This window comes from Agrilus planipennis, unplaced genomic scaffold, assembly GCF_000699045.2.
Source record: "Agrilus planipennis isolate EAB-ADULT unplaced genomic scaffold, Apla_2.0 scaffold4, whole genome shotgun sequence".
Taxonomy (NCBI): domain Eukaryota; kingdom Metazoa; phylum Arthropoda; class Insecta; order Coleoptera; family Buprestidae; genus Agrilus; species Agrilus planipennis.
This window is the reverse complement of record NW_020442463.1, coordinates 2,620,480-2,629,254: the sequence shown is the minus strand read 5'-3', so window position 1 is coordinate 2,629,254 and position 8,775 is coordinate 2,620,480. Positions and strand designations below refer to the sequence as shown.

Here is an 8,775-nt window from a genome sequence, read left to right as displayed (position 1 = left end):
CAGAGTCATCTATCGTCAAACTCGATTCATTTCCATTTAAAATTCCATGACTTCATACTCAAATGCATGTCGTCCTTTTTGCATTTTTTTTTTGTAGATAAACGGATGTCTTTTTCTGAAGTCCTGACAATGTGTGTACAAAATTTCATGAACGAGCGTTNTTATACGTGATTTTATTCTGAATAAAAGAATTAAATTACACGTTCTTTCTCAACCAAACAAGAGTTCTTGACACAAATAAAACATTAAAAAATAACATAAACACAGTCAACTTGACCAAATCAAAATGAAGTTAAATCTATGATTATTTATATTAAGCTTAACAACTATCCCCAAGGTAGCAGTACTAACCAGAGGTTACATATATATAATGTAATTTCGAAAACCAGAATTTAAAATTTACTATAAATAAAAAATGGGTATACGTTTTAGTATTTCATTTGTAAAACGTAATTCAAAAGGTCTTATATTAATGCATTCAAAGTAATTGAATTCCGAGGTCAAACTCCCAAGGAACTCCTCTAAATATGGTAGTCAGGATTTGCCAAAGGTAAGCAAAGAAAAATGGAAATATAATCTGGGTAGTTGAGTGCGGGCGAAGAATCCTTGAAGAATTTGAAGGCGTCAGGGATGGCGTAGGAACAAATGCTCCTGATGATTGCGTTAAATCATACGGGCATACGTCTATCTAAAACGGTCGAGATTTTCAAAGAGAGGCGAGAGAGTGATTCACAATGTTTTGTTGTGACCATGTTGTGACGTACTAATATCCAACGAAAATAATTAGTCCGGCTGTCGGGGGGGCTACAGCCCCCATATCCCTCCCTTGGATTCGCCACTGCTTATCATGAGTGACAATATTGGAAAAAAACTATGGAATAGCTCTCATAGCTCATTAATTTAATGCATATAATTCCAACACAAAAATTTTGTTGGACTGTAACGTATTTTATTAAAAAGTAAGTTGTTTACCCAAGAAACAATTATACTTTCCAAATTAGTATAATAATTATATTAAACATAATAATTCTCTTATACATAGTTATGTTAGAAATATTTGTCATACTGTTTTGTATTTTTACTAGCATATTGCGAGTTGATAGTTGAATATTGTCAATCACAGCTCCATCTGTAGGAATATAAAATGAAACGAGTAAACGTTACGCAGTTGGTTTCTTGACTGTCTGGCATGTTGCCCTGGGCCAGCTGGGTCTTCAGTTATTTTTATGAACAACTTAGAACTTACTGAAACAAAGCTCTCTTACAGAAAGTACACTCATTTTAATATTTATTACAACCTCTATAAATATTTGCTCCTTCCTGAATTTATAATTTTGACCCTTTAACTTTAAAGGAAAAATTAGAATTTTTAAACACAGTCTTCTATTTAGTCAAAAATTAAAATTAATTGGAAACATCTGTGTTTGACGGGTAATAAAACAATGTTCAATAGAGGGCAATAGATTACAAAACTAAGTTATCGTTTGAAATACGGCGTATTGATTGACTCGGCACGGCTGGTTTAAAAACATTAACATGTTTTGAATATAACATCCGTATGACAATAAAACATACAATATCTACCTATTTTACTTACTAACATAAACATAAGTTTTAAACTGAGAGGAAACCTGCGAGAGAGATGATCAAAAACTTTACATCCAATTATTCATAAACCATAAACAATTTTCGAAAAGATAAAAAATTCAGATTCAAATTCGGATTGGACATTAAATTACGTTGATACTATCGTTAGTTATTATCACAGCAGTTTTCACTTTCACTTTTTTTGGGAGTTTTTTTAAATGAGGTAGGAATATTAAAATAAAACAGGAACTGAACGTGTAAGCTAAATTTAGCTGTTTGGAGTATTTAAAATTTAAAAAATATCAGCCTCAATGTATAACTTACTTGTTCAACTTGGAACTTCACGGACAGTTCTTAAAATTTACTGTTAAATTAAAATAAATTAGTACATCAAGCGGCAATGTTAACTACTTTACCAATATCAATGATAAAACTATGTTTTGATTAAATTACACCGGGACAGCGCGTACGCAGTCCCGACTACCAAAAATTACGCGCCCGAGTTATCCACATTAGGGATAATCGCAGGGGTCAGCCCAACCGCAGTGCAATGGAAAGGCCTCACCCNTACAGTTATTTTACCAATAAAAGAATTTTATTTCCAAAGTTCATGTTGGAGGGAAAATTCAAGTTTAAACTGGCATAGCCTTGTCCACGCTCCATTTTGTTTCGACATTCTTGCGACATCTATTGAAATAATTCAATAGACAAAAAAACAATAGCTGTAAATTACACACACTTTTACAGAAAACGACGTTTTTTCAGTATTCTAGCGACATCTTGTTTAATAAAATTCAATAAACAATAGCTTTAAGCGTGAAATTCAAATAAATACAGGCTCCACCCTCATTTTAGGACAATTCCAGAGGGTCTTCAACAAGAGCTTCTGGTATTGTTGACAAAAGGGGCATGGTCTAACCTCTTCAGATGAAGAATGACCTAGAAAGACCTTCTAAAGATCCAAAATTGGTAAAATGTTGATGGATGCATCATGGCCTAGATTTGGGGAGCCGTGACCCAGATATAGAACCCCGCATACTTTACTACTATCGCACTCCACCCAGGAGACGACAACATTGTGCGTGTAGTGACCGTGAAAACCGCAAGTGGTAATTACAAAAGAAGTGTAAAGAATTTGTGTCCCTTGCCAATAGACTAATTTTAATAAAATCAGTGTAATAGACGAACTTCAAAATCTACAGTGTTAATTACTTTATTAAGTTAGATTATAATTTTTATTTTAAAATCATTTTTGTCCATGTTATTGAAACTAAATCATTAACTAATAAAATTAAGCACCAGCATTTAAGGATTTAGAAATGTTTAAAATCAGAAATATTNATCAGCCTAATAAATGAAGATTTATGACATGTATCCAACCATTGTAAATTTTATTATTGTACACAGCTGGTACCTACTTTCAAATTTGCCCCTCATATTGGGGTCTGTTATATTTGCTACTTCTTGGAACTTGTCTACACCACTTCTACCCTTATTTTTATTGTAAGTTTATACCTACAGTAAAAAAGAAAGATCAGATCCTGTTCAACAACGTATCTTTTAACAACTTAATAATATCGTTCCTGTAAATACATATTAATAAACAATTGAAATTTTAATAAATTCACACAAAGTTAATTCGGCGTGTGAACTGTGCGTGACAAATCAATAATAAATCTACGCACAAAACAGTAGTGTATGTCGAATAATGATTGATTTTATATTTTTACATTATATCTTGAAAGTGTACATTATAAAATTCTTTACCAAGATCTGTTTGTAAATTTTTTGGTCTGCGTGTAATTAGAATCTGTGTCATTGCTTCAGGTACATCGGGTCCTGATTTAGTTATAACAGGAAGAGCCCAAGCAAACTTAGAAAATGCATCAATAACTGTTAGTAAAAAACGAAATCTATCGTTTTCCTTAGCGTAATTATTCATTTCCACTAAATCCGCTTGCCAGAGGTCATTAATTCATTTTAGAATAACGGTTCGACTCTTAAAGTTTTGACGAGCAGGTTTATGTAGTTCATTTACCAGTTGATATTTACTCATTTTATAAAACATTCATTGATTTATAGAATTTATGGGGTCTCTTTGATTACGAAGTTGCTGTCGTTGATGATGAGGATGATGAAGAAACTACTAATGCTGGTTTTGTAACAGTTGTTTTCTACTTTTTCTCTGAAGTCTTTGATTTTAATTCATTGTATTCTTTTTGAAGCTTTAATAAGGCCCCACTTAAATGACGAATGCTAACTCTCATTTCATCTTTTAATACGTTGATTTGTTGAAATTTTGCAGAGTTGCATGCATGGGATTCGATTGAGTTAAAAATTTATTTTGTTCAGAGCAATTCAATAGTGAACCTGTGTCATAATCATTATCGTATTTAACAATATCTAAACCCTTAATATCATCATCTGGAAGTGGCATATTTATAACTGTTTCTTCAACAAGATCATCTTGCACTTTTTCATTTTTTAACGGTGATGGCGTTAGTGTTGTTTGGTCTTCTAATGGACGTTTTGATTTTCCTACTGGTTTAAATAACGTTTTCGGGAATTATATTTCGGGTTTTTATAATATCTTTAACGATTTTTCGTTCATAATTGAACCTTACGAAGAGTTTGGAACAGCATTGAATAGATCCCGAACAGCCTTGAACAGGTCTCGAACAGCTTTTAACAGGTCTTGAACAGCTTCGAACAGGTCTCGAACCGCTTTGAACAGGTCTAGAACAGCTTTGAACAGGTCTCGAACAGCTTTAAACAGGTCTCGAACAGTTTTGAACAGGTCTGAAACAGCTTTGAATAGGTCTCGAACAGCTTTGAACAGGTCTGGAACAGGTCTCGAACAGCTTTTAACAGGTCTCAAGCAGCTTTGAATAGATCCCGAACAGCTTTAAACAGGTCTCGAAGAGCTTTCAATAGGTCTCAAGCAGCTTTGAATAGATTCCGAACAGCTTTGAACAGATTTTGAACAGCTTTAAGCAAGTCTTAATAGGTTACTGTATTTCATTGAAATGATACTAGGTCTATGAACCCTGTTATTTGTAGTATAATAAATGTATCCATATTTTTCCGATATCGACCTTTTTCTATAGAGCAATTCTTGTTAATACATAAAAACCCGTAGTCGTCTTTCCAGCATTCCGAACATATATCACAAAATTATTTGAAAGACACATCTCTAGCAATTTGATTATCAAATATATGCTTCATATTTAGATTATCTTATTTAAATACAATAGAGAAATTTGCATTGTCTCGTATTAGATGTTTTGGAACACGAGTTTAAGTCTGTGCTAAGTAAAAAGTGTCAACATGCTTATGACGACAGTAGAGGGGCAGACGGGTCCCCATATCTGGGTCACAGCTCCCCATATCTCTTGTTGAAGACCCTCTGGAATTGTCGTAAAATGGGGATGGGGCCTGTAATTATTTGAATTTCCCGCTTAAAGCTATTGCTTATTGAATTTTACCAAACGAGATTTCTCTAGAATAGTGAAAAACGAAGTTTGCTGTAAAAGTGTGTGTAATTTGCAGCTATTGTTTTTTGACCACTGAATTTTTTCAATAGATATCGCAAGAATGCCGAAACAAAGTGGAGCGTGGACAAGGATAGGCTAGTTTAAACTTGAATTTTCCCTCCAACATGGACTTTGGAAATAAAATTCTTTTATTGGTAAAATAATTGTTACGATGTTTCATCTCGTTTTATTAGCACATTAAATCATAAACCAAACAGGCTATTTGCTCAAAAAAATAATTCATTTCGGCAGCGAAATATCTCGCATTAGCCTAATAGTAGTTGGTTTACCTAATGTTTCTCAAGAGAAGCTTGCTAGGGAACTGATTCCGAACTCCGAAAATTGGAAGGCACATTCCAGAAAAAAAAAACCGAGAACCCTTCGAGACCAAGGTTGAACGATACGCATAAAGCTATGTTGAACAAAAGACTTGAGTCCCAGCCGAAAAATGAATCCCAACGGAAACCATGCTCGTTTTGTGCTTCTCTTGGTATAAGAAGTGTAACCTCTGGTTAGTGCTGCTACCTTTGGGGATAGTTGTTAAGCTTAGTATAAACAGCCATAGATATAACCTCATTTTGATTGGTTAAGTTCACTGTGTTTATATTGTTGTTTAATGTTTTATTTGTGTGAAGCACTCTTGTTTGATTGAGAAAGAACGTGTAATTTAATTATTTTATTCAGTATAAAATCACGTATAAAACAATATTTTATATATATATATATATAGCATATCAGTACAGAATTTTTTTGTTTTCATGTTAGGGGAGAGGCGGCATAAAAGGGACATGTAAAATAAGAACCAATCTACTTGTGTTAGAAGCTTGGGCTTTCGACTGTTAGTTGGCTGGAGCTAATTTCCGTGGTCATTTGTCTGTTTCGTGTACCATTGCAATCTTTTTAGTTTGGATGCTACAGTAAAATAACGCTCATTGCAGGTTAATTTATGAAACACTCATAAAAAACTTCTCTGAAATTTTGATAGTAAACTTCAGTGCAGCACAGACAAGATTAGTTTATTTGGAGGTGGTATTATTAAGGTAATTACCAATAGGGAGAATCTTTTGAAAGTATGGTTGGTTTCAGAGAAAATTATTATGTTTATAAATTTGCCAAATAATCTTGAAAGGGAAATGTCCCTTTCAATACTGTATAATCATTTCATTTTTTTCTTTGTATTTTATCACTTTGGCAAGCACTAAAGATAAGTTAAAGAAGCCTTGTGGTCAGTTTGGTATTTGTTACATACGCTCCTATGTTTTGAAACCTTTGGATGAGTTTTAACTGTAGTTATAATATTTTATTTGGGACGAAACTCTTGAACAAACTAGAGTGGCTGGATCGGCTTGCGAGTTTTGATGATTTAGGGAGCCGGACCATACACTCAACCATAATGGAGGGGTTCTTAAAGAGAAACCAGACTAAGACAAGTCCCTGAAAGAGAGCAGCAGCTCTTTCAGTACTCAGGGTGGCAGAGATCACGAAGATCGGTATTGCACTCTGATGCACAATACTCCGATGTGGAAGGCAACGGGAAACCACCACATTATGATCCCGAGTAAAATGTACTACATAAATTAATTGAGGAATAGAGATGAACAGATTAGAATTAGACATAGTAGGTATTAGTAAAGTCCGTTGACCCAAAGCTGGAGATTTCTGGAGTGGGGACTTTAGAGTAATAGATACAGGATCGGTAGAAGGTAATTCGGGGGTAGGAATTGTAATGCGTAAGAAAGTAGGGCAGAGTGTAGAAAGTTATTTACAAAAAAGCGATAGGATAGTTAAATTAAATTCAAAGCCGGTAAGAACGGTATTAGTGCAGGTCTACATGCCTACATCATCTTACAGTGATGAAGACGTAGAAGCAGTTTATGCAGATATAGAAGACGTGTTCAGTTTTGTGAAAGGACAGGACAACCTAATAGTTTTAGGAAATTTCAACGCAGTAATAAGTGAAGGTAAAGTGAGTGCAACAGCAGCTTCTTTTGGACTAGGCAATAGAAATGATAGGGGAGACAGGCTGATAGAATTTTGCGATAAACATAACTTAACCGTTGCGAATAATTTATTCAATCATCACAATAGGAGGCCCTATACGTAGAAGATGCCAAGTGATTTAGGGAGATATCAGTTAGATTACATACTTGTTAAGCAAAGATTTAAAAATCAAGTGAAGGACTGTAGGAGTTATCCAGGAGCAGATATGGATAGCGATCATGACTTAGTAGTTATGAAAACCAATCTTAAATTCAAAATTCTGAATAAGAGGGAAGGTACGAGACGTCTCGACTTGCTAAAATGTAACGAAACGCGTGAAGGACAGACGATATACTAAAGGCGGCGGGATAAACGAATGACAGGGACATAGAGACAGAATGGAACTGCATTAAAACGTGCCTAAAGTCAGCAGCTACAGATATACTAGGTCTTAAACATAACGAAAGTAACAAACCGTGGATAACAAATGAGATTGTAGGATTAATAGACGAAAGGCGGAAATACAAAAACAGGACAGACGAAGAAGGGCAAAAAAGATATAAAGCTATAAAGTGGGAAATAATTAGGAAGTGTAGGGCAGCTAAGGAACAGTGGATTGATAGAATGTGTAAAGAAGTAGAAGAAAAGTTTGAAGTAGGTAAAACCGATGAGGCGTACAAAATAATTAAAAGGAATCTTAGATATGTAGGATAAAGTAGTAATAATATAAGAAACGAGGCAGGGGTCATTTTGATAGAAAATCAGGAAAAGGCAGATAGGCGGAAAGAATATTTACAGAACCTATACGCAGGCCCTGAGTTAGGAGATATATTAGAGAAGGAAGATAGTGTGGAAATAGATGATCTTGGTTATCCCATAATGAGAGAAGGGTTCGATGTAGCATTAAAAAGTTTAAAGAATAATAAGGCGCCAGGTGTAGATGGGATACAGGGGGAAATTCTAAAACATGCAGGACAAGAGGTTAGATATCGTATGTTTAAGCTAGTTAATCACATTTACGAAACGGCGAAAGTCCCAGAGGATTATAAACGGAAGGTAGTAGTAACACTACCTAAGATGAGGGGCGGGGATAGGTGCGAGACATTTCGAACAATTGACTTAACTTCCCATGCGTCAAAAATCTTAACTAGAATTGTACAGAGGAGGATGGAAAAAAGGGCGGAAGAACTATTAGGGAAGATCAATTTGGGTTTAGAAGAAATAGAGGAACGCGGGAGGCCATTTCAGCTTTACGGGTAACAATAGAGAAAACGATAGATTTAGAGAAAGCTTTTGACAATGTTAAATGGGACAAGATGTTAAATATACTTAAATATATAGGGATGAGTTACAAAGATAGAAAGGTGATACTTAGTTTGTATAAAGAGCAACAGGCAGTCATAGAGCTAGGGATGCATCGTAGAGAAGCAAATATTAGGAAGGGACTCAGACAGGGATGCACACTGTCACCGCTACTTTTTAATCTATACATCGAAGACGTACAACTGCAGGGATAGATATGTAAGGGCAAATGATTAGTATGCTTAGATTTGCAGATGATATAGCAGTATTAGCATCTAGCAAGGAGGACCTAGAGATAGCTTTAAATAAAATGGAAGCGGTACTGACAGATCAGTACTGTATGAAAATAAATAAAAGTAAAACTAAAATACTG

At 34.7% G+C, this 8,775-nt stretch overlaps 1 non-coding gene across 1 annotated transcript; it reads right to left on the bottom strand.

The window, feature by feature from the left end:
- Positions 1-2,041: 2,041 nt before the first annotated feature.
- LOC112906574 lies at positions 2,042-2,181 on the bottom strand. The gene has a single exon (XR_003232424.1). It is a non-coding gene; the product is annotated as a U1 spliceosomal RNA (small nuclear RNA).
- Positions 2,182-8,775: the final 6,594 nt, after the last annotated feature.